Below are 22,508 nucleotides of genomic sequence, written 5' to 3'. Positions count from 1 at the left end.
AAAGACATGGAAAAGTAAAGGGACATAGGAAAGAGAAGGGCACCCCTCACCCAGGACTCTAAACCTATCAGTGTCTGAGCATCAAGAATCTCTGCGCAACTAACAGAAACATGCTGTGAACATCACATGCGCACACAAGAACCACCTTTAAAAAGAGCATATGTCATCTTGGAATTTAATCTTCCCTCCCATCCGTAAACACTTTCTGAGAACACGATAAGCAAGATTAGACGTGTTTATAATTGAGACATAAGCAGAGGATTTCCTGGTGACTTATCAGTGCGCACACCCAACACAGGGTGCGCCAGAGAGAGCTTCATGTTCTTATTTACTAAGGAAAATTCCTGAGATAAAACCAGTAAAAAATTTAAATCCTTTGAGCAATGTAAGCGCAAAAATCAAAAACCACGTTGAGCAGGGTCTGGAGAGACAGCTCGGAGATGAAGAGCGCCGGCTGCTCCTGCAGAGGATCCGGGTTCAGTTCCCAGCACCCGCCGGGTGCCTCACAGTGATCTGGGAGTCCAGTTCCAGAGGATCTGACGGCCTCTCCTGGCCTCCACTAAAACTTCATGGACAGGGCGTACAGACATACATGCAGGTAACACACGCCCACACTTAAAATATAAATATGTATCAATCTTTAAAAATAGGCAGTGTTGTAGAGACACTTAAATGTGCCTCTTGTGTCATGCCATGCCCCACTCTAAGAGCGTAATTACTGCTGTACCTAAGTCCTGCTCCTACCCCACAACCCATGCTTAAACTTATATTTTTAAACAATTAAGTCCAACTTTGCTTGGTATTGAGTCATCCTGAAATTTTCTCTCCAGTGGAAATCAAGACCATCAGCTTCACTCAGGTTGAGGTCCACAAACAATAACAAAACAACAAAACAAAAACTGCTCAGGCTACTCCAGCCAGCTGTAAGGAGTGCTGTCTTATGCTGCTATCGAAGACTGATAAACCTCCCTCACACCCTACCACTAAACCTGTGTCCACGTTTTCAGTATTCTATTTCCCTCTAGTTCCTACAGATGAACATGGGATGCTTGTCTTTCTGTGTGGCCCCGGGTTCATCCAGCTCCCTGTAGTAATTATTCTCAGTAGAATACACATGTATTGTACTTAAAGTCACATAAAGACTGAATTAAAGTGAGGGTCCTAATTTTTTCATCTTGGTTTCTTCAGCTTTTGAAGAAAGATCAGTAGCCAAAAGATTCTGCTTCCTTCGTTTCATGCTTCAGATCTGAAGAGGAACATATATTTATTTGAACAACAAAGGTCCCTGTAGCACCAGGTTATTGGTTACGCAAGGTCCTCTAGAGAAACAGAACCCATAAAGTGTATATTATAAAGGGGATCATGATGGCTAACTTCCACTCCCAGCTTGACACAACCTGGAGTTAAGTCCCAACAAAGGACTTATTGTACTGTGTGACACCATATCCTCTGAGTAATCCATTATGAATGGGAATATGCATGGTGGGGAGGAAGAGAACTAGGGAATGCCCAATCCAGGAAATTCAGCTGCCTCACTATGATGATCAAAGCCTGGAAAACCCTAGGGGGTCAGTGGTGTCAAATGAAGTAAGCTGGAAGAGGGGCCAGTCCATCATCATCACCATCATCACCACCACCACCAAAACCACCACCACCGCCACCATCAACAGCAGTACTAGCAGCACAGATGCAATAAATGCACCCGCTTGTAGGCGTAGCTAATTTCTTCTGTAATTTGGTTTTTCCATGAAGTCACATGGCAGAATTTACACATACCCTGAAGGTGTGTCCCTTTGTCCCAGTTACCGCCCACAAAGCACTCTGCTGTTGGACACACTCACACAGTCACAGGTGTGTTCCATCAGTCTTAGGTAACTCTTTAATCTAGTCAGGTCATCTACAGAGGTCAACCAACCCTAATGCTTTATCACAGATGGGAAGCAAGGGGTGAATAACCAAATTCAAAAGCAGATAGGGGACTTGAATAGATCTTTATTCAAAAGATAGGCAAAAAAAAAAAAAAAAAAAAAAGGCTGACAGGCATATGGGAACATGTTGAGTATCACTAATCACACTTTATTTTTCAACGTCTGCAAAAATACGAGCCAAGCCAAGCAAGCAGTAACTTGTAGCTTAGCAGAGGAGATAGGCAACGAGCTTTCTCTTGAGCATAATTAACTACGTAGACAGTTTCATTATTTGTTAAGCAACACAATGGCACAATGGTTTTTTGTAATAAATTTGGATCATAGGGTTTGCTGTGAAAAAATACTTTCAGTAAGATTATCTCATGTGAAATAGGACCAAGACAATTTCATTTTTTTCTATAGTTTCCAAGAATCCATTTCAGAGATTGGAGTGGTATGGAACCAACATTTCCTTTCTTTCTGTTTACTGTTTCTTCCTTCCTCCCTTCTTTGCTCCCCCTACCTTCCTCCTCTGCTTTGGAAGTACTATGGATTGAATCTAGGGCCTTGTGCCTACTAGCTGAGTATACTGCCAAAGACCTATAGCCCCAGACCTTGTTTTACCTTTTATATTATGGAAGGGCTTTGCTGAGTTGCATGGGTTGGCTTTGTGCTTACTTTGTAGTCCAGGCAGGTGTTGAACTCCCATTCTCCTGGTTCAGCTTCTCAGGAGGGGGTATGGGCCAGTGATGCCAGGCCTGGTTTGAAGTCAACATTTGTCATGCTGGTTTTGACCACAATCCCATTCACTCCACTGATAAATGGCCTCAAGAAGAATCCACATGAAGGCAGGATATCTGTGCTTGACTTGACCTTCTGTAGCTGGCTTGCACAGCACCTAATATTTAGTTTGGGGTACTAGTGTGCTCCCCACCCCCAATTTGGTTCCCACTTAGAAGCACACACATGGCTTTCTGGGTGCCACTCTGTGCAGACTTCCATACATCACCAGGTGTGAACTAACGGCAGGGAACTATGTTTTAAGAAGCGTGGCCTAATAGTGTAGGAGAGTATGGTAGACATAGGATATTTTAATTGGAATCTTTCCAGTGCTGTTATTTATTTAGAATGTCCCTAGTGTCTAGGTATCCAGTTAGGAAAGGAGATATTCTAAAACAAACATGCAAACAAACAAACAAACAAACAAAACCCTCTCCATCAGGTACCATACCATTGAAACAAAATACACAAAGAATTAAAGTTCCCTGGGAATCCCCAGGAATACACTAGGAAAGGAAAAGCTTTAGTATTGAAATATTATTAATTTTTTGTCATAGTATAAAAGTTATTGAATGCAAAGCAAAAGGTCAGCATCATTGTAGGATTTTGCTTCCTTTGTGGGGGGCAAGTACAGCACCTGTGTGGCCTGTTGGTATAATGTTCTTTTGGAGTATATATATTTACCCTTGTTCATTCAAATGCTGATTTCTCTACCCCACTTTGGTTTCAATCCGGACATTGCATTGTGATGCTTATTCTAAGCATCACCTGTCTCAAGTTTGTGTAAACATGCCGCCATTTGTTCTCTACATTGTCATTTAAACAACCAACCAGCCAATGCTGTACAATGGAGACTATAGGGTGGGACATCCTGGTCCAGAGAGGGAGGAGAAGAGAGGGAGTGGGAAGAAGGGAAGGGAGAATCTGGAGGGGAGGTCTTTGAACCACATGGAGAGATGGACCAGACCTAAGATATGATTAAAAGCAAGTATAATGGGTGAAGTCTGAATGATAGGAAACTATGTGGGTTTGGAGGTTTAGGATGGAGTAATCATTACCCAGCATTGTGCTCTAGATTAATTAAAATAATCCTAGTCTCTGTGTGGTGATTAGGGTATACAGGTTTAGGAATAACCACTGCTTAACTAAAAGATAAGTCAATAGTAAATATTAATACCTACAAATGTGGGCTTAATTAACTTTAGAGACTAAATACCACTTAATAAGAGGCACAAGGTACCTCTATGCAGACTGGTTCAAGCTGGCCCAAGGACAGTGTGTACTGGCAGTAGACTCTGAGGCCAGTCCTGTGATCTGATTTTGCTGAGAGACAGCACACAAGCATTCTTGGGTCATGGAGGAGTCATGAGCCAGGACTACAGAAGAAAGCATGCAAGGTCAGTGTGAGGCAGGGCTGGAATCACTGTGGTTTACAAACACAACATGACAGTTTAAATTCCAGACATGCAATTGGGCTGACTAACTTGAAATCTCTAAGGGGGCTGTGATTTTCTCAGGGTAAAACTGCACGTTACACCAGTGTCTGAAAAAACTTGTTCATTTCCACTTAAGGGCATGCCGACATTCTTTAGTCATCTTTAGTTGAGGGCAGCTCAGCTGTCCTTGTCTGCTGGCCCTCTGATACTGAAGCTGCAAACAGAGAAACATGTTAGAGCTCAGAGATGGAGTCTCTCCTCTTTGAACAGGGCTTGACCCTCTATTGTAACATGCCACTCGGTTTTCAGAGTTTCAGATCAGTGTTAGAGCTGTAACAAGATTTTGAGGAGGGGATAACATTTCCATATACCTACAGGTAGTTGTTTTTTTCTATGATTAACACCTCACATTAGCAGGGTATGTTATCCAATTAATGAGCACATATAATGCCATTAGTAACTGAGTCCACTCTTTTGTCCGGCTTCCTTCACTTCACCTACTGTCTTTTCTACTCCCACATGCTGCCTGAGATGGCTTTTTACTCACTTTTCTCTGGAGGCACGTATTCACTCTCAATTTCTGCCTTTTCTTTACTTTAAACATCCAAATACTGTGCAGAGAGACAGCCTTTCAGAGTACTTCAGAATTACTTGTTGGTATTTGAATAAAAAGCAAAATGCAAACCCAAATGAACAAAAGCCATTATCTCCAGGCTATTCTCACTGCTGGCAGTTAAAGATCTTACCTGTTCTGGTGTCAAAGCTGTCATCTGAAGGGTGGAGGAGGGGCTCTTCTTGTTTATTATTTTGTTTACTGGGCTCTCTCATGAGGGACAGAAAGGACAGGTACCTTCTCTCTGACTTGTTCCTCTTTAAGGTCTGAACTAACTTTCAGCTTCACATTGATGCTCAGCTGGGATCTGTGGAGGGAAACTACAATGATCTGCAGTCCACATGAAGAGCGTGGTCCTGGGTGAACTGACATTAGCTGGCTGGTAGGGCAGGCCTCTCTGTGAGAAAGCCCTCAGTCATTCCACTGAAGTTTGGCTGGACAGCTATTGGGTGCCAAGGAGAATGTTAGACAGTGGTAAAACGGAGTCAGAAAGATGACATAATCTTTATCTTTGTGCCCTTTGCTTTCATGTTTTATGAATTTTGAAAATAATTTTTAAAAAAGGGTTTATGGTTTTATCTAGAGTGCTCCACTTTCTACCCCTGCTTTCCTGTGTGAGCTAAGAGCCACAGAACAACATGTTTTGTTTTGTTTTGTTTTGTTTTGTTTTGTATCCTGGCAACTGCTGCAGGTTTTCCTGGAACTGTTTATTAAACCCAAAGCCAAGACCCTTAGGCATCAATACAATTTTTCATCAGCTGCTGGCCAAAAACCATAACTAAGATCCTTGAAGCCTTCCAGCCAAGTGTGGAAAGTCCCTCGCTCTTTTGGAATGATTTGGATCTCAAATTAGACAGAATGAAACGTCATGTTAAAAGATCAGTTCCGTTTTCCTTGATACTGGTGTAGTACCCAGAAGCTTGTGAATGTTAGATCAGCGCTCTATTATAGAGCTCTGATCTATTCCCAGGTCCTCTTTAGGCTTGGTGTTTTGAGAAAGGGTCTCCACTGAGTTGTCCAGACAGGCCGCAAACTCACTCAGTAGCTCAGGCTAGCCACACTTAACTGATTTGCTGTTAGGTCAAGTCTATGGAAGAAACAATAAGCAGACCAGGAAGGAATGCAGTAAAGTTCCTTGCTAAAGGGCTTTGTATCAACTTCCTGATGCTATATAACAAAGCCAGTGAGATGGTCAACTTATAAAGAGAAATGACTCATTTGGTAGTAGTTGCATAGGTTTCAGACTGTGGCTGGTTGGCCCCATTTTTTCTGGGCCTGTGTTAAGTAAGGCAATAATTAACTCACCAGGATGTGGGTTATATGGTAGATCAGAACTGCCCATCCTACCCCAGCCAAGAAGTGAATATTAAAAAAAAAAAAAAAAAAAAGGAGGGAAAGCGAAACAACAAAATCCACCGAATCTGCCAAAACTGCACTCCCAGTATCAGTGGGCACTCTTGAAAAGAAGCTATGTCTGCAAAGACTGGCTGATAAGAATTGCAGAGGGAGAGGGGAGTGGGGATGAAGAGATGGTTCAGAGGTTAAGAGCATTGTCTGTTCTTCCAAAGGTCCTGAGTTCAATTCCCAGCAACCGTAGCTCACAACCATCTGTAATGAGATCTGGTTACCCTCTTCTGGCCTGCAGCCATACATGCAGGCAGAATACTGTGCAAGTAATAAATAAATAAATCTTTAAAAATATTGCAGACTGGAGTGTTGCAGGTCTAGGGGCTAATTACCTCACCTCAGGCTTCCTTTAGCCCTGAATTCCTAGACCACCTCTGTGTTGAGCTAGCCCATCTTGTGACTAATAGAGAAGAGACTGGAATACGTTAGCTTACTAGCTTCTCTGAGCTAGCAATGCCGTCAGATAGTGCCTGAGGCCTCTAGGAGAGACTGCTGCCACTTTGACGTTCCCACCAGGGTGTTTTAAACTCACCTTGATTCATGACTTTCTTTGTTCTGTCAAGTTACAAAACTGTTTCCATGTTGGAACATGGAATTTGGGATTAGCTTAAGTCTGTGTTCCTGGGTCATGGCCACTCAAAATGGTTTTACAATAAACTACCTCTTATTCCCTTTAGGGTGTGAGCTGTGTTCTTACACTGTCACCAGTGACTTCACTTCTTCCCAGTATGCCCCAGATGTTAAAGTTTCTGTTACTTCTCAACTACCCCTGTTAACAGTCTGCCTACAAAGTCACATAGGCCTCTGCGAGACATTTACTATTCAAGCCCATGGCAGCTCTCTGACATGAACTCACCCCCCCCCCCCCAAGGGTAGAGCAGCCTTTCTAGGCCACAGAGGAAGACATTGCAGCCAGTCCTGATGACACCTGATAGGCTAGGGTCAGATGGAAGGGGAGGAGGACCTCCCCTATCAGTGGACTGGCAGAAGGGCATGGGAGGAGATGAGGGAGGAAGGGTGGGGTTGGGAGGGAATGAGGGAGGGGGCTAACAGCTGGGATACAAAATGAATACATTGTAATTAATTTAAAAATTAATTAATTAAAAAAAACAAAACCTTAGCAGAGGTTAATTGGAAACTATTTGATCCCCTCAAAACAACAGCAACAACAACAGAAGACAAAAGCAACACTGAGACTAGTTTCCTTAAATGCTTCATTATTCTAACAAAGTTACAGGTACTCAAGAGCAAGCCTCAGCTTCTCCAATTGTCTGTTGTCTGACATTCATTCCTTTGCCCCATTTAAAATTCTCAGGTAAATGAGTCCTCAACCTCCAAGCTTTATGTGCAAAGAAATACTTATTTTGTTCCGAGAAGCAAGAGGAAGCAGTCATGTCAGTTCTCCAGAGAGTGGGGAGTTTCCATTTCAGTAACCATGGAGTTCTGGTGAAGAGGAACCAGCTGTCACAGGAGGAAGTGACTGACCACAAGGCGGAATAAAGTGAGGCACAGATGGCTTCTGGACAGACTCGGGTAACAGCTTACCATGAAAATATTGGCTGTCTGTGCCAACAGGAAGGTTCTCTATGCTCTGTTAGACAAATGTGGGCGACAGCCGGTCTAACCGGCAAGTTTACCTTAGACCAAAACCTGGAACACAGCCAATCTCTGGTCTTGCCAGCAGTGTCTCAAACGTTAAGCGTTGGTGGTTTTCTTAATCACTATTAACATGGCGTTGGTTGGTTATAGCTATTTGTTTTCATGTTTCTTCATAAGGCACTATTGTTTGTTACTTTTTATTTTGTCACAGAAGGCAATAATACAACTGCAAAATAAAATTCCCCTTCTAGTGAAGTCAGTATCATGGGAATCTTCAGTCATGTATCAGAGAATCATTTGGACCACAGATTGCTACTGCAGCATTTTTTCTAAACATAGGTTTAAAATCTGTTCTTTGGAAATGTCGTATACAGTATACAATCTATTTTGATCATAGTCTTCCCACACCTTACCTCCAACTCTCCTGTTTCTGTCTCCTATCCCTTCTCAGTTTCACATCCTTTTCAGAGCTGCACCTCTGAAGAAAACTGACTCTCCATCTCCTCGCACCACTGACATTAGTTTCTCAGCAAGGGTGAGAGTCTGTGAGTCCCTTCCCAGCCCTGTGTTCTTCTTCAATTTTGTTTGGTTTTCCCCCTTCCCAGGCATCTTAGCAGGCTTCTCCATCTGTGATTCACAGATGGATCTCCATCACCCTCTGATGGCTACATGCAAATTCTGTGAGAAGAACCTCAGTGAAGCATGCCTTATGCAAAACTGTGCAGAATGTCAAAAGACATTCTCCTTCCTTTCTTCGGCATTGATCCCACCCTCCCTATGCCTGAGTTCCCACTTTGAAATCATGAGACTGCCTTACCACCCTCTTTACCAAAGTTGCAAAACTTAGAGTGTCCCCATCTTTCACTCCACCCAGCATTGGCCAACAACCTCTTACACAGCAGGCAACAAGGACAGGCTACTTCTTTTAAAAATAGAGATGAACAAAAAAGAAAGAAAAAGAAAAGAAAAAGAAAAATCCCAGATATTTTGGTCTTAGACTTATAAAGGTCTGAGACAGTGCTGTCCCATACCATCCCAGTGGCAAAAATTATTGAGTTTTCTTGAAATTAATTCCTCTTGTCATAGTATTTACCAGTTAGTGTGTGTGTGTGTGTGCTTGTGTGGTGTGTGTAGCTTGCTGGGTTTGATAAAATTGTGAATATGGGTATGTGGACTCCATCATATGGTGTAGATAGGATTCCTGGGAAAACCACCCAGAGGTTAATATCTGTATTAACCTTATATTTCTGTATTAACTTGTTTCTCCTTCAGGAAACCAGAAGAAGTATCTTCAAAACTACCCAAAACAGAAACCGTGGAGTTGCAGTTGGAGGAAGTGCTGCAGAGCTGTTTTCTCACTATCTGCAAGGGGCAGGAAGTGGGCTGGTCCCCACATAGTTCCTTATGTCCAACTGACCCCAGCTGTCATTCCTTCCTCCAGGTCCCTGTGTACTTCTCTGAAACCTGTGGGCCAGGACTTGAGGGAGGAGGAAAGAACAAGCATTTCTCAGGCTACCCATTACCAATTCTAGAGACACACTTATTTGTCCCACTGCCAGGTAAGAGTAGACAGAGAAGATGTTGAGACAAAGAAAGTAAATTCATTGAAACAACAACAACAACAACAACAACAACAACAACAAAACCTTCTCAATATGAACAAAGGGAGGACTTCTGCTTAGCAGGCTGGGAGAAAGGGTATCAGCTTGTCAGAAAGGGACACAGAGCAGGTTATCAGCCCCCTTTGTCTCTGGCCAGAAGATCACAATGGACTCAGACTCCCTGCCTATGTTCTGGGACCTGTGAATCTAGAGAAAGATTTGGCAATCAACATGCTAACCCTCTAGGTGGGGTCTTTCTTTAGAGTTTAGCATCCAGGTGAAGGTCAAGGATAGGGAAAGAAACTTTTTCAGAACTCTGCCAAGGACGGCTCTCCAAACTGGTGACATTGATGGACTGCCGGTTTTTCCTTCCTCCATCCTCTGACCCTTTTCTTTTATGGGAGAATAACCAAGTTTCATTGTCACTCAGAAGCGGGGGTCAGAGACAGGAAATTTAATCAATGTGCCAGGAAGAGAAACGAACAATGGGATCTGGCGACCTCAAGCTCATCTTTGAATTTGAACAGGGCTTTAGTACTAAGTTGAGGTAGATTTAGGGAACCAGATGGTTCTCTCAAGCAGTAGGACTTCTCCAAACCACCCAGAAAAACAGAAACTGAGCACAGCATAGTCAGACAGGGAATGCTTAGTTAGGAAGCTCTGTGGCCCTGGCCCCAATTCTTCCTCTACTTAAACCCAAGCTAATGTCAGTTTTCTAAAAGATAGGATTCATGTCTATGTTACACAAATTTTGCTCAAACTCCTTATGTTTTCATCATTACTCTTGTCTGGAGCACATTAGAATGTCAGAATTCAGTTACAGCATGAGGCTCAGGCCTCCTGTTGCAATATGACCCATTAATCCCAGTGCTAGAACCCCAACCATATAACTTGTGCTTGCCCATGCTTGAGGGTAATAGTGAATTCCATGAGTGTTAATTAAATAAATCAAGGAATCCATAAAATGGGCACAGTGAGAGCAGACTCTTAAAGATTTCACTGCAGAGAAGGACAAAACAAAAGTCTTTTAAAAACACCTTTGGATGGCTGGTTTCAGTTGGCAATTTAACACAATCTAGAATCACCTGCAAAGGGAGTTTTCATGAAGGATCATCTAGATTAGGTTGGTATGTGGATACATAGAAGGGAGACTAAAGTGAAACAAAACAAAATAAAACAAAGAACCTCCCACTGTAGCTGACATCATTCTCTGGGCAGGGTATTTTGAACTGTACAGGAGTGAAGAAATTGAGCTGAGCATTAGTATTTGAGCATCTCTTCATTGTTCTTTCTCTCCACTTGGAAGTAACGTACCTGCTGTTCAAATGTGTGCTGCCTTGATTCCTTTTAGCGGTGGATTGCTGTGGTTTGAATGAAAAATGTCTCTGATAGGCTCATGTATCTAAACACTTGTTCCCTAGTCGGTGGTGACGTTTGGGGGAGGTTATGGAACCTTAAGGAGGCGTGACCTTGTTGCTGATAGAACACAACTGGTGGTGGGCCAATGAATGGAGGAGACAAAACAAATCAGGCAAGGACACAGGCTAATGTGCATTGTTTCTTCAAAGTATTATCGCCATGAAAATCCATAAGACTATCAGCTCACTGGGCCTGTAAAAATGATACTATATAGTCTTCAAGGAAAATATTATTCGACTGAAAATTGTGCCAGTGTAAGAAAGGGAGAAAAAGGCAAGATGCACAGTAAAAACCTCACTGCTTCTTATGCCAAGAATTGTCTGTACTATATAGTCAATTACAGACCCAAGCAAAAACCCCCAAAATGAAGGTAGTTGAGATGACTCCCTGGGCTCTGCTGCCAGGGTCAGTGGCCTGACTTTGATTCCTGGGACTCACATATGGTGGAAGGAGAGAGGAACCAACTCTCAAAAGTTGATCTCTAACCTCTACATGTAAACACACAGGCATGAACACACACACACACACACACACACACACACACACATATGAAATGACAAGCATGTGTATGTTGAGAACTGGAGGGACTACTCACCTTGAGACCGGAGCATCAGCTGCACAGAGCAGGGAGCATGAGAGAGGCCTTACCAGTCTGTGCAGTGACTAGCCTGAAAGCCACTTCCACATGCCACATGCCAGGGAGATGGGTGGTGTTGCTTCATCTGTGCTACAACTGAAGATATTATCAGCATGCAGCTTAAGCCCAGACAGAGGGTTTCAAATCCCCAGTTCTTCTCCCCTCTTCCCAAAGTAAAGAACATCAGGAGGGACAAGGGGCTGGAGAGATGGCTCAGCGGTTAACAGCACTTGCTGCTCTTCTAAGTGAGAGATCTGCTCCCAAGCACCTTCTTGGTGCTTGGTCAGGTCACGACCATTTTATTCCAGTTCTCTAGGGTTCAGAGCCCTCTGCTGAGCAATGAAGGCACTGCTGAGCTGAGCAGAGCAGACATACACACAAGAGGCCCCTCCCCTCTCTCCCCCAACCTGTCTCTCTCCTCCTCTCCCTTTCCCTCCCCTCCCCTCATACACATGCACAGTATAATTAAAAATATAACCTTAGGAAAAAAAAACCCAAGGGTCATCTTCACCTGTCTAAATAGCACTGCTCAGAGTCCTATTAAAGTAAACAACTCTGCAGAAAGTTGTAGAAACTTCTCTGCTGCTCCCCTCCTCCCAACAAATTCTTTTTCTACCTTGTGAAATAACTTAGTCTCATCCAACAGCATCACTAATCACAAAAAACAAGAAACAATTAAGATGGTATTGGTTGGAATCTGTGGGCATCCCTGCTCTTCAAATAACTCTGAAACTGCCCCTCTCACTAGTCCTCACAGTACTGAATCTGGAGATGCAAACTAGTCAGGTGGAGTCAGCTCCATCTCTGGTTGCAAGGAGGAGGGGGTTAAGTCTGCTTTTTTAGAAAAACACACAGTGCCTTTCATGAGTCATATCTGTCAAGCCTTCTGATTAAAACAGGAGATCTCTCCACTTATAAGCATCAATTCCAGTTAACACACCCAACGGCCATTCTCAAGTTGGTTTCTTAAGTTTGACCACTTACTGGCTATCTTCCATCTTCAGAGTAAGCTGTCAAAGAGGGTGAAGTTAATGCTGCTTCAGAAGGAAAAGTTCATTCACACTGAAGGTCTAAGATTACAGTTGAGACCCAACTCCCAGAAGAGAGAGACAACACTTGCTAGTATTGTATCTCCGCTTTTCTAGTAAACTCTAGCACTAGAGCATATTTGCATATGTATTTATTTACATTTGTTTAAAACATGCAAGGATTTGGACTAGGTTTTAAATGATCAAAGGATGCTAGGTATTTAACCTTTAATTTCTTTTCATAAAACTTGAATACCTTGTTGGACTGTGGTGTTTTGTGCTAATTTTAATTCCATCACTCCAGCATCAGAAGCAGGGACTCTCTGAGAGTTCGAGGCCAGCTAGACCTACACAGTGAGTGTGTGGTACTCTTCCCCACCTTGTGCTGATTGTAGCTTTTGCCTTGTTGATTGGCTTTGTGTCTTCCATTGTTATGACCGCAAGAAAAAGATAGACTGAGCTTATATTTGCATGGGGCATTAACAGCAAGGTGAGCATGCACATCTCTCATATTTGTTACCTGGCAGATGCTTTCTTTGCACACATTTGTAAGTTACCTTATATTGAAAAGTGGGTCAGGAAAACTAGTGATATAAAATGATTATCTTCATTTAACAATTTCAATGACTTAATGCACAAGATGTATCTCATAATTTGTGTAATTTCAGATAAATGTCTGATTAGTTTAGTTCATGCGTATGCAACACTTGGTTTATTCGATATTTTTCACAGATAGACACACTACGTCACAGTTGATATGCGGAGAGGAAAAAAGGAGGCACTGCTTAGCATTTCAGGCTTTAATTCTAGCCGAATGCTAAGATGAGATCATTATGTGATTTTACAATATATGCTGGTGGAGAGTCCTGACAAATAGAACAAATCTAGATATTGTCAAGAATAAGGAACAGTTTTTAATGAGATTTCCAGTATTACTATCTTAAGCTGTTATAGAAGCCTACCACATATAAGAATTAAAACAAAGTATTGTTTTACAGTCACTGCAAGCACCAGATTTTACAAAGAAGCATTACTTCTGTTATAAGGAAATGCCACAAAACGCATTTAGTGGTATCACGACATGAAGCACTTTAATGATGAAAAGTAAACGTGATTATAAGTTGGTGTCACTGGAAGGAAGCATAATACATCAACTAAAGCATGCCCAAACTTTCGGTAAAAGCCTCAGACATGTAAAAAAAAAATTCTCTGAATAAACAATTCAAAGCAACTTTTCAGATCACATATCAAGCTGCAGTCATTCTGTCATGACTATGTCGCAATGGAGTGGTGAAAACCATCAAGAGGTTTTTGAAGCATCTTTAACATGACCTCATCCGGACAGCTCAAATTTTCTGTTTTCTGAATCGTCGCCTCTATGTAATTCTGTAAGAAAACAGCAACATTAAAAGCAGTAGAAATATTTTTGGTTATGAGCCTAGTCGTTACAGGCTGAGCCATCTCTCCAGTCCTGGGCAGTTCAGGCTTTGTTTGGGTTCTCTAGTAAGGGGAGCGGGGTGGAGGGGGAGGAGGCTGTCTCTGACATGCACTCTGTTGCCTGCTTTTTGATCACTCTCCCACCCACTCCCAGGGGCTGCCAGGTCAGGCCACAAGGGAAGAGGAAGTAGTCAATTCTGATTCAACTTGATGTGCTGGGGGTGGGTTGGTGAGAGTGTGTGGTCCCAGTTTCTGAAGAGTAGTGGAGGGGAAAAGGGGGAATCGGGAGGGAGGGACTGAGGGGAGAGAAGGGAGGAGGCTACGATCTTGGGTGTAAAGTAAATACATAAACTTACAAAGAACTCTACAAAAATAAAATACATAAACATTATATATAAAAAAGCAGTCGAAATAGAACTATTCACTAACGGACCAACGCTCACAAAGTATATGAGCGCCCACCTCTCTGCCCATTTTGCATTAGCGTCTGTGTTTGTATGACTTAAAAGTCATTATGAGCTTCCTATCTCTGACTGGTGATGTTCATACTTAACAATAAATATAGTTCAATTATGATGTGTAGTACAGGTTCAGATGACAGATAAGAGTCAAGTTTTTGAGAGTCTTAGAGATAATGTTTCATATTAGTTTACATTGCACACGAAGTCAGTAGCAAACTGGAAAAAACATCAGAGTGGACAAGTGCATGATTCAAAACCAGAAAATCAACAAGGGATCTTTAAGAAGTGGGAGGGGAGGTTATATTTTTTATTCTCATAGAGCTAAGTGTAAAATAGTGGTCCATTCAGAAGCTTAACAGTCAATTCCACACTTGCTTTAAGAAGTACTGCATTTCTGCCAGTGTGGCTAGAGTTCATGTATGAGGTGAAGTTACTTTCACAAGCATTTTATTTTATTTTTTTTCCAGATAAAGATCAGTTGACACCTTTCCCCACATTTGTTAGGAAATACTAGTCTTCCATTATGTTGATACACATGGCACATCTCTATCTTGCATCCACCGTTTTTCCTGTATTGGGAATGTAAATCTTGCCTTAATAGTCTTAATTATTGTTTTATAATTGTTATTATTATATATATATAGTTTATTATTGTAAAAAAAGAGCCTTTTATTAGACTAACAGGGGAAATTGTAGAGAAAATATCTTGTATATTGTATGGCTGGAACACCTGTCAATAAAAACAAAAACAAAAACTAGGAAATGGTAGACTAGGAGGTGGAACATCCAGTAAGCAGAAAGGATTGTGGGATAGGGCAAGGCATATGGGATTCATGCAGGAAGATGTGAGGACAGATCCATGGTACTAGAGCATAGGTAACCAGCCATGTGGCAGAATATAGATTAGAATAAATGGGTATTTTAAGTTATGAGTTAGTCAGAGAAGAGCCTAACTATATGGCCTAGGTAATTTAAAATATATTTTGACACTCAAGAGTCAGTATTTCTGAGCAGAAGGGTGTGGATGAAAAAAAACCCACACACCAGTTCACTCTACCTGTATTACATCTATGTATGTAGCTATCATTTTTAGTTGTATAGCTATCATGTATCCATGTACTTATCATCTGTATCACTATGAAGTGCCTTTCTTCTTTTTCATAGTATTATGAGACACAACCTTGTTATAAGAAGCTGAGTTGAGCATTAATATTAACTTCTGAAGTAACTTCTAGGCCTCTTCTTCTGATAGACATTCCAATTACTGTTATGGCTTAGAATTTTCATGAAGTGGTAAATATAACTACTGCCATTTTACTTGTTTCCTAAAAAAAAAGGCCCAAGAGTAGAATTTGTTAAATGAGAATGTTTTGCTGGGACTTTTCCTAGCTGGTATTACATTATTTGTTTTCAAATATTGTGCATCCCTCAAACCCAGGATGGAGCATCATTCTGTTGTTTCACAGTCTCACTGATATGTAAGTGTTCATTTGTGTTAAAAATTTCGGATCTATCTATCTATCTATCTATCTATCTATCTATCTATCTATCTATCTATCTTTAATACTATTATGGTGTGAGCTAAATTTTGTATTCTTTATCAGATAATGAGTGAAGACAATCAGCTTTTTTTTTTTTTTTTTTACCTGTGTCAGTCATTTGTATATCTTCTTTTCTGAAAAGATTTTAATTTTTGTTCACTTTTGCTAGAGGGTTTTATGTTTCTTAGTCTGGGCTGCAAGGCTGCCCCTTTTATCATTGAGTCACATAGGGTCAATGAAGTCAAATTTTCAGGATGAGATTTCTCACCTTTGCATGTGTTTGGTGAGGACTATTTCATGATTGAGCAAATTAGGATGGAGGCGATTAGGGGCAAGAAATAAAAGACTTGGAATAGTGTCTTGCATTTCATGGCAGCAAGCATCTTGAGGTTTGGCTGTTTTGATTCATCACCCTATGGAGATGCCTACAGCTCTCCTGAGGTTGTGAGGGAGTAACGCTGTTCCCACTGAAAGGAGGGGTGCTTTGTTCAGTCATTTAAAGATGGCTTTAGCCCTGTGTGATTGGTTTATGTTCTTTTTCTTTCACACTCACTGCTTCTATTTTATGTGTATTCTTTTTTTTTTCTTATATATGTCCGTGTATTAAAGGCCAAAAGAGGGCATCAAGACCCTACCCCTAGGAACTAAAGTTACAGATAGTTATGAGCTGCCATCTGGGTGCTGGGAATTGAGCCCAGGTCTTCTGGAAGAGCAGCCGGTGTTATGAACCATTGATCCATCTCTCCATACCTACTTTCCTTTTCTTATCTTAACTTTCTTAATGTAATTTATCAAACGTTCAACCAATTGTCTTCTGTGTTACAAAAGGGTTTTTAAGGAATAGAATTCTATGCTTCCTGAAGATAGGTCATATTGCTCAAAGCAGCAAGAACTGGTGGAATCCTCTTGAGTAGTTTAACAACAACAAACAAATAAGCAAACAGCATTACAGGCAGATGGGTTCTAGTACTAACCTTGCTAAAGTAGCAACATATTTATGAAAAGTATAAATTCTGTCCAGAATCATTGGACAAAACACTGACTTCAAATGTTTATCAAACAGTATCTTTGACTGGTATTAAATGGCACAACAGGGGATTTAAGACCTGGCTAGTAAAGTCTGAGATATCTAGGTAAAAAACAAAAACAAACAAACAAACAAACCAAAAACAGCATAAGTTTTTCCTCCAAAGCTGTTAATACCATTTTAGTCAAAACATATTTATGAAAAAATTCCAAATCCAGGTTATTCCAGTATTCAAGAGGCAGAGGCGGGAGAATCTCTGTAAGCATGAGGCCGGCCCTGTCGGCATAGTAAGTTTCAATACAGCCAGGGCCACATGGTTAGGCATTGTAAAATAAAAAAAGTCTACAGGTTAATGTTTCCAGTAATCTTCACAGTAATTAATAGAGTAACGTTGTTTGCTGGGGAGAATGCCGGCAGTGGAATCAGGCAGGTTGATCTAGTTTCTCCTTTTCTTTCTTTTTATTTGGCAACTGTCTGATTATCTTCGATTTTGACAAGTGTAATCCCACTTCTTTGAGTAGGTTAAAGTTTAACATACACATTCCCACACACTACCCTAAATCTATTGGATTTAACTTTGAGATTGGTACCAAGAACCTACAACCAACATTTTATTTCATTTATTTTTTTTTAATAATTTTTGCATTTTGGGAGGCTTCTAGTGCAAATTCAGAACAAGACTTACATTGATCTTCGGTTTCAGCTTCAGGTAGATACAGCTGGCTCATCACGTTATCTGCTCACACAAAGGCCAGGATTCACAGCACCTTATTTCACTGATGGCAACAATCCTTACAATTCTATGTGTTTAAATTGATTCAAAATGTATCACCACATGTCACATTCCACAGCGTATGGAGTCGCCAGTTCAAAAGGTCGTGTTAATAGATTCTTGCCACTGAAGTTGTCATGGTCCTAAAATAACCCTACGGATATTCTCATTCTAGAAGGTTATAGTTTACTTGCAGCTGTGTTACCCTTTCATCAACACAATGAAGTGGGAGACGCTGTCCACCTGTGTGGTCAGGTGCATGGCCACGGAGAGCGATTGGTTGAGCACTAGCACCAAATTTCAAGCAGAAGTAAGATTGGGCAATGTGTGGAAGAGAGTTCCTGTTTCCCATTCCATAGATCACGCTTGGTTTTCCAAGGGCTTCCTTTCTGTAACCTTCTAGAGATGCATGCTTTGATTCACGATTAGGATTGTCCTAGGAGACTACTTCTTTATTTTTCTTAAGGTCAATCAGAATTATTAATAGTGTATGGGAATATGGCTGAGGTCATTTATATTTGTTTTGCTGTTGTTGTTGTTTATATATTTGTTTATATACAAACACCTGGGGTTTAACTCAACACTGACATGAAGTCTGACAACCATCAGAGACTCCAAATCCAGGGGATCTGATGCCCTCTTCCTACCTGTACGTATATACACCACGTTTGTATAAACCAACTTGTGCTAGGCGCCAGGTGAGCTTCCTCAGGTGCACACATACCTTGTTCAGCACTTTCTTTAAACGCATTGTTATTTTTATTCTCCAGGTTCCTGTATTCTGCTTTCTGCTTCTCCACCCCCTCCCACCTCCTGACAAGTAGCCTCTCCAAGTAGAGATCCAGTTGAAGAATCCCCAATACACTCCTTTCCATGGTATTCTTCTGCAACTGTTCCTGCCTCTCAAACAGGGAGACAGTTTGCTGTATGTACTTTGGGGCATGCTAGTCTGAACAATTAAGGCTTGTGCAAAACTTCAAACAAGTCAGGGAGGCGCAGGAAATAGATGCTAACAATCTAGATAAACCACAGCCTTCGCAGTTTGTCTAAGAAACGTTGTCTTCACTGATGCTGCAGACCAGGAAGTGGCTGTGGTTGTCCCACCATCCTGCCTTCGATGTTTAAAACAGTTTAGAAATCTGTGCATGGCTCTTGGCCAACGGGACAAATGTGCCTAGAGTTCAGGGCACAGAGTGATTGTTAAGTTTTTGAGAAAAGGTGTTGTTTGTAGCTTACTCTGCTTTGAGCGATGCATTCTCTTGTCTCAGCCTCCCATCCTGGGATTGCAGATGTAAGCCACCAGGTCTGACTTCTGGTTCACAATTTTGCATCTATCTACTTTCTCCTCTCTTGGAGAAGAAATAATAATCTTGATTCTATAAGATGCTGGGGTAGCACACTGTATTGGGTAAATGATTCTCTCTCTCTCTCTCTCTCTCTCTCTCTCTCTCTCTCGGGCTAGTCTGGAACTTGTTAAATAATACATATTAGCATGGAAGTCCTAGAGATCTGCCTGCCTGAGCCTTCAGCTAATATTAGTTTTTAAGGTGAGAGACAAGATGCTTTCCTCTAGAATCAGAGGAAAAGACTACTGTTTTTACAACCTGTTTCCAAGCTACATTGGAAGTTTTAGCTCATCATGAAGAAAGAATAAGTCCTTGCTTCATATAAGAACAAAACAAAAGTTATACAGACTGGAAAATAAGGAACCGAAGAATTTAATTTTTAACCATGAGATTGTTGGAAGGAAGAGAATATTAACTTAATTATTCTTTTATTAAGCAGTCTCTTGTAGCAGATGCTATGACTGTCCAAGTAGACCGTAAAAACAACAAAAAAATTCCCAGTTATAGAAAGGGAAAACTCCAAATGTGCATGATTCGAGTGTAACACTAAGGAGTTGTTTCCTGCGTATTAACAATGAATAATTAGAATTGAACATTTAGAAGTACAATTTACAATAGCACCAAACTTTAAAAAATACTTAGACATAAATATATACGATACGGGACCTTACAAACTCCTAAAGATATCAAATTACTCAGTAAATGGAGAGGTAGTCTCTATCTGCGGATGGGGGGACTCGCCCCTGTCAAGACGTCAAATTTCTCCAGTTTGATCTGTGGTCTAGCGTCATTCTCAGCTCCGCTTCCCTGACCTTCATGGCGTGAGCACCCAGGGACCACAACTGGTGGATCCAAGAAGAGCAAAGTGGGGACAGCTGGGGCATGGAGTCCTCAGATGGCAGTGCGTGTGGCGAAAGCCGACTCTCTGGAGGCAGCTTCCAGGAGACAGCTCATTTAACTGGGGTGGGGGAGCAAAGCCTTTGGGGGAGCGGGTAGAGGCTTTGGGGGTGAGTGTACATCATTGGCCAGGGCCAAGGTGCTGCCTGTCGGAGCTCTTTCAAATTTTCCGGCTAACGGGGATACCCATGAGGAGGATTGCTTCCGGATAGGGTGAACATCAACTGGGAACGTCTGGATCTCCAGACTCACGGTGGAGCCCTAGAGAAGGCAGAGCTGCTGGGTGGTGGAGGGGGCGCTGGGGGAGAGCTGACCTGTGCAGCAGCGGTGTACGCGGCGGATGCCCATGAGAATGCTAGCATTAAGGAGGTCCTCCAAGTCAAGTCATGATGTATTGGGGCGCATCACTCATGACCGGAGTAGAGAACGGAAGACCAGGCTGAAAGCTAGTTTAACAGCTTTGTATAAAGCTTGACAGGCTGGGGTATGATCCTAGGCCTAAGTCCTATAAAATCCGTCACGTGAATGTCTATAGAAATTTTTTTGGTAAATACACCCGAAGAATGCTGTGTTTCTGTGCGCCAGTAGTTAAAGCAGGAGCGGTATTTATGCTGAGCATCGGCGCCCTCTAGAGGATACGGTGAGAATTCACGTTTTTGGTCTTCACCTTTTTAGTCTTGCGTCCAAAAAAACGCTGCAACCTAAATAAAATGAGAAAAACATCTGGCTATTTCGAATTAGGAATATTCTGTGAAACATCTTATGAACGTTTTTCAAAACCTTTCGAATAGTCCAAAAGGAGGAAGGAGTAAGAAATTGTGAGAGCTAAGAGTGTCCCAGAGCGATACGAGGGATAAGAGAACTGTGCAGTTGTAGACTTCGGGATCCTAAAATGAAGGGAACAGGTGGACTCTGGACAAGGGTAGGATTAGGAATAATCCTCAATACTGAGCCATTAATTATGGCAAATTCATCATGAAAATGGCTTGTCTGCTCTTCCTTCCATTTTCTCTGCACATCTCTGTCTGTCTCCATAAGGCAAGAAAATAAATAATAATAGAAAAACCTGAGTGTTGGCTACACGAGCACTTTCTCTGCAAATCTGAAATCTCTGCTAAAAGAAAAGTTGTGGTTGAAGCACAAATTCCCCCTTCTCCGACCATATCCTTTGTGGTTTTACAGCGATAGGCTATGTTTTGGTGCTACAAATTTATATGCACTTTTTTTTTTTTTTTTTTTTTTTTTTGCTAGATGTTGTCTCTGTTTTCTTCTCATTGAAAAATGGATTATTCTATTTATAGGATGGTTGGACAGACGCACCACACAGAAAGAGCAACTGTAAAGAAGCCAAGAAAACGTTCCTATCACTGCCAACACAAGTGGACGTACAAAGGTAGGAATCTAGAATCCTAAATTTGATGACTGACTGTAAGCTTAGCATGGTAGTGGGGAATGTTTTGTTTTCTTTCCTTAGACAGGTTTCCTGTATAGCCTTGGCTGTCCTGGAACTAGCCCCATAGGCCATACTGTTCTGGAACTCATAAAGATTAGCTCGCCTCTGTCTCCCAAGTGCTGGTTAAAGGCACGCACTACTGCAGCCAGTGTTAGTGGGTAATTTTAGCTTAATTCTACCTCCAGCATTAATATTTAACTTCAACTGGCTACTTAACACTAGCTCAGTCTTAAGAATATTGTTACCTGTTTCACAGGGATATATGTATATCCGTATACCTACCTACTTGAACATGTAGCTATCTATAGCTCTACCATAGCAGACCAATTCATGGCACATAAAATAAATGTATAAATATGTTTATATTGAGTGTAATAAGTTAGATTTTTTCTGAGTTTAAGATTGAGAAGTATATTTATTAAAGTAAAATATACAATTATAATGATCAGTGCCTGAGTTTGTTTCATGAATCAACAAACACGTGTTTTGTTTTGAGAAGATGATTAAAATGTGTTTTGCTCATGTGCCTCCTCAGACAATTGCTTTTTGTTTGTTTGTTTTTGTTCACTAAATTATTCTGGCATTAGTGTGTATTTCTTCCTGAGGCTCAGTTCTTTTGAATATTGTTTGAATAAGTCAGTCAATATGCAAACAAAAGCTAAACAACTCACCTTATTCTGTGAAGTGTGAGTTTAGGAAGAAATTGCCTGCCAGATGTAAGAAGACTATTTGATGATGGTTAAAAAAAAAAGCATGTCGAGCTCTTAGATTCAATAAATCCATTTTTAAGATAATTAAGTTTGTATTCATCTTAGAGAATCTTGAGTGAGGACTTTGTTGTGTGTTTGCCTGAGACAGAGTCTGACTCTGTTATCCCAGGCCGGCCATGAACACATGACAATGCTCCTACCTGAACCTCCTAAATGCTGGCTTTATAGCTATGAGCCACCACGCCCATTTACCTCACCACGTAACAAATTACAGTTTCCTTTCCTGTTTCAAGACAGTGTGCACACTTCGGCTTTTCTATTGTGACACATTTGCAAGTATATTTAAGACGTTTAAATGTTACAGAAGAACATTTAACCATTACAGATTACCCTGAGTGTCCAACATGGCATCGGCTAGCTCTGAGGCTGGCCAGCAT

The 22,508-nt window shown here is 41.3% G+C and overlaps 1 long non-coding RNA gene across 2 annotated transcripts; it reads right to left on the bottom strand.

Annotated features, from left to right (window-relative positions):
- Positions 1-1,060: 1,060 nt before the first annotated feature.
- Positions 1,061-11,464, bottom strand: LOC129679692 (uncharacterized). Of its 2 annotated transcripts, XR_008720574.1 has the most exons (4): positions 11,358-11,464; positions 4,870-5,043; positions 2,532-2,665; positions 1,061-1,246 (listed from the first exon to the last, which is right to left on the bottom strand). It is a non-coding gene; the product is annotated as an uncharacterized LOC129679692 (long non-coding RNA). The 2 variants fall into 2 exon arrangements; XR_008720575.1 differs by lacking the exon at positions 2,532-2,665.
- Between the last annotated feature and the right edge of the window lie 11,044 nt (positions 11,465-22,508).

The sequence above is a fragment of the Psammomys obesus genome, unplaced genomic scaffold (genome assembly GCF_907164565.1).
Source record: "Psammomys obesus unplaced genomic scaffold, mPsaObe1.curated_primary_1811, whole genome shotgun sequence".
NCBI lineage: Eukaryota > Metazoa > Chordata > Mammalia > Rodentia > Muridae > Psammomys > Psammomys obesus.
This window is presented reverse-complemented; position numbering and strand designations above follow the sequence as displayed.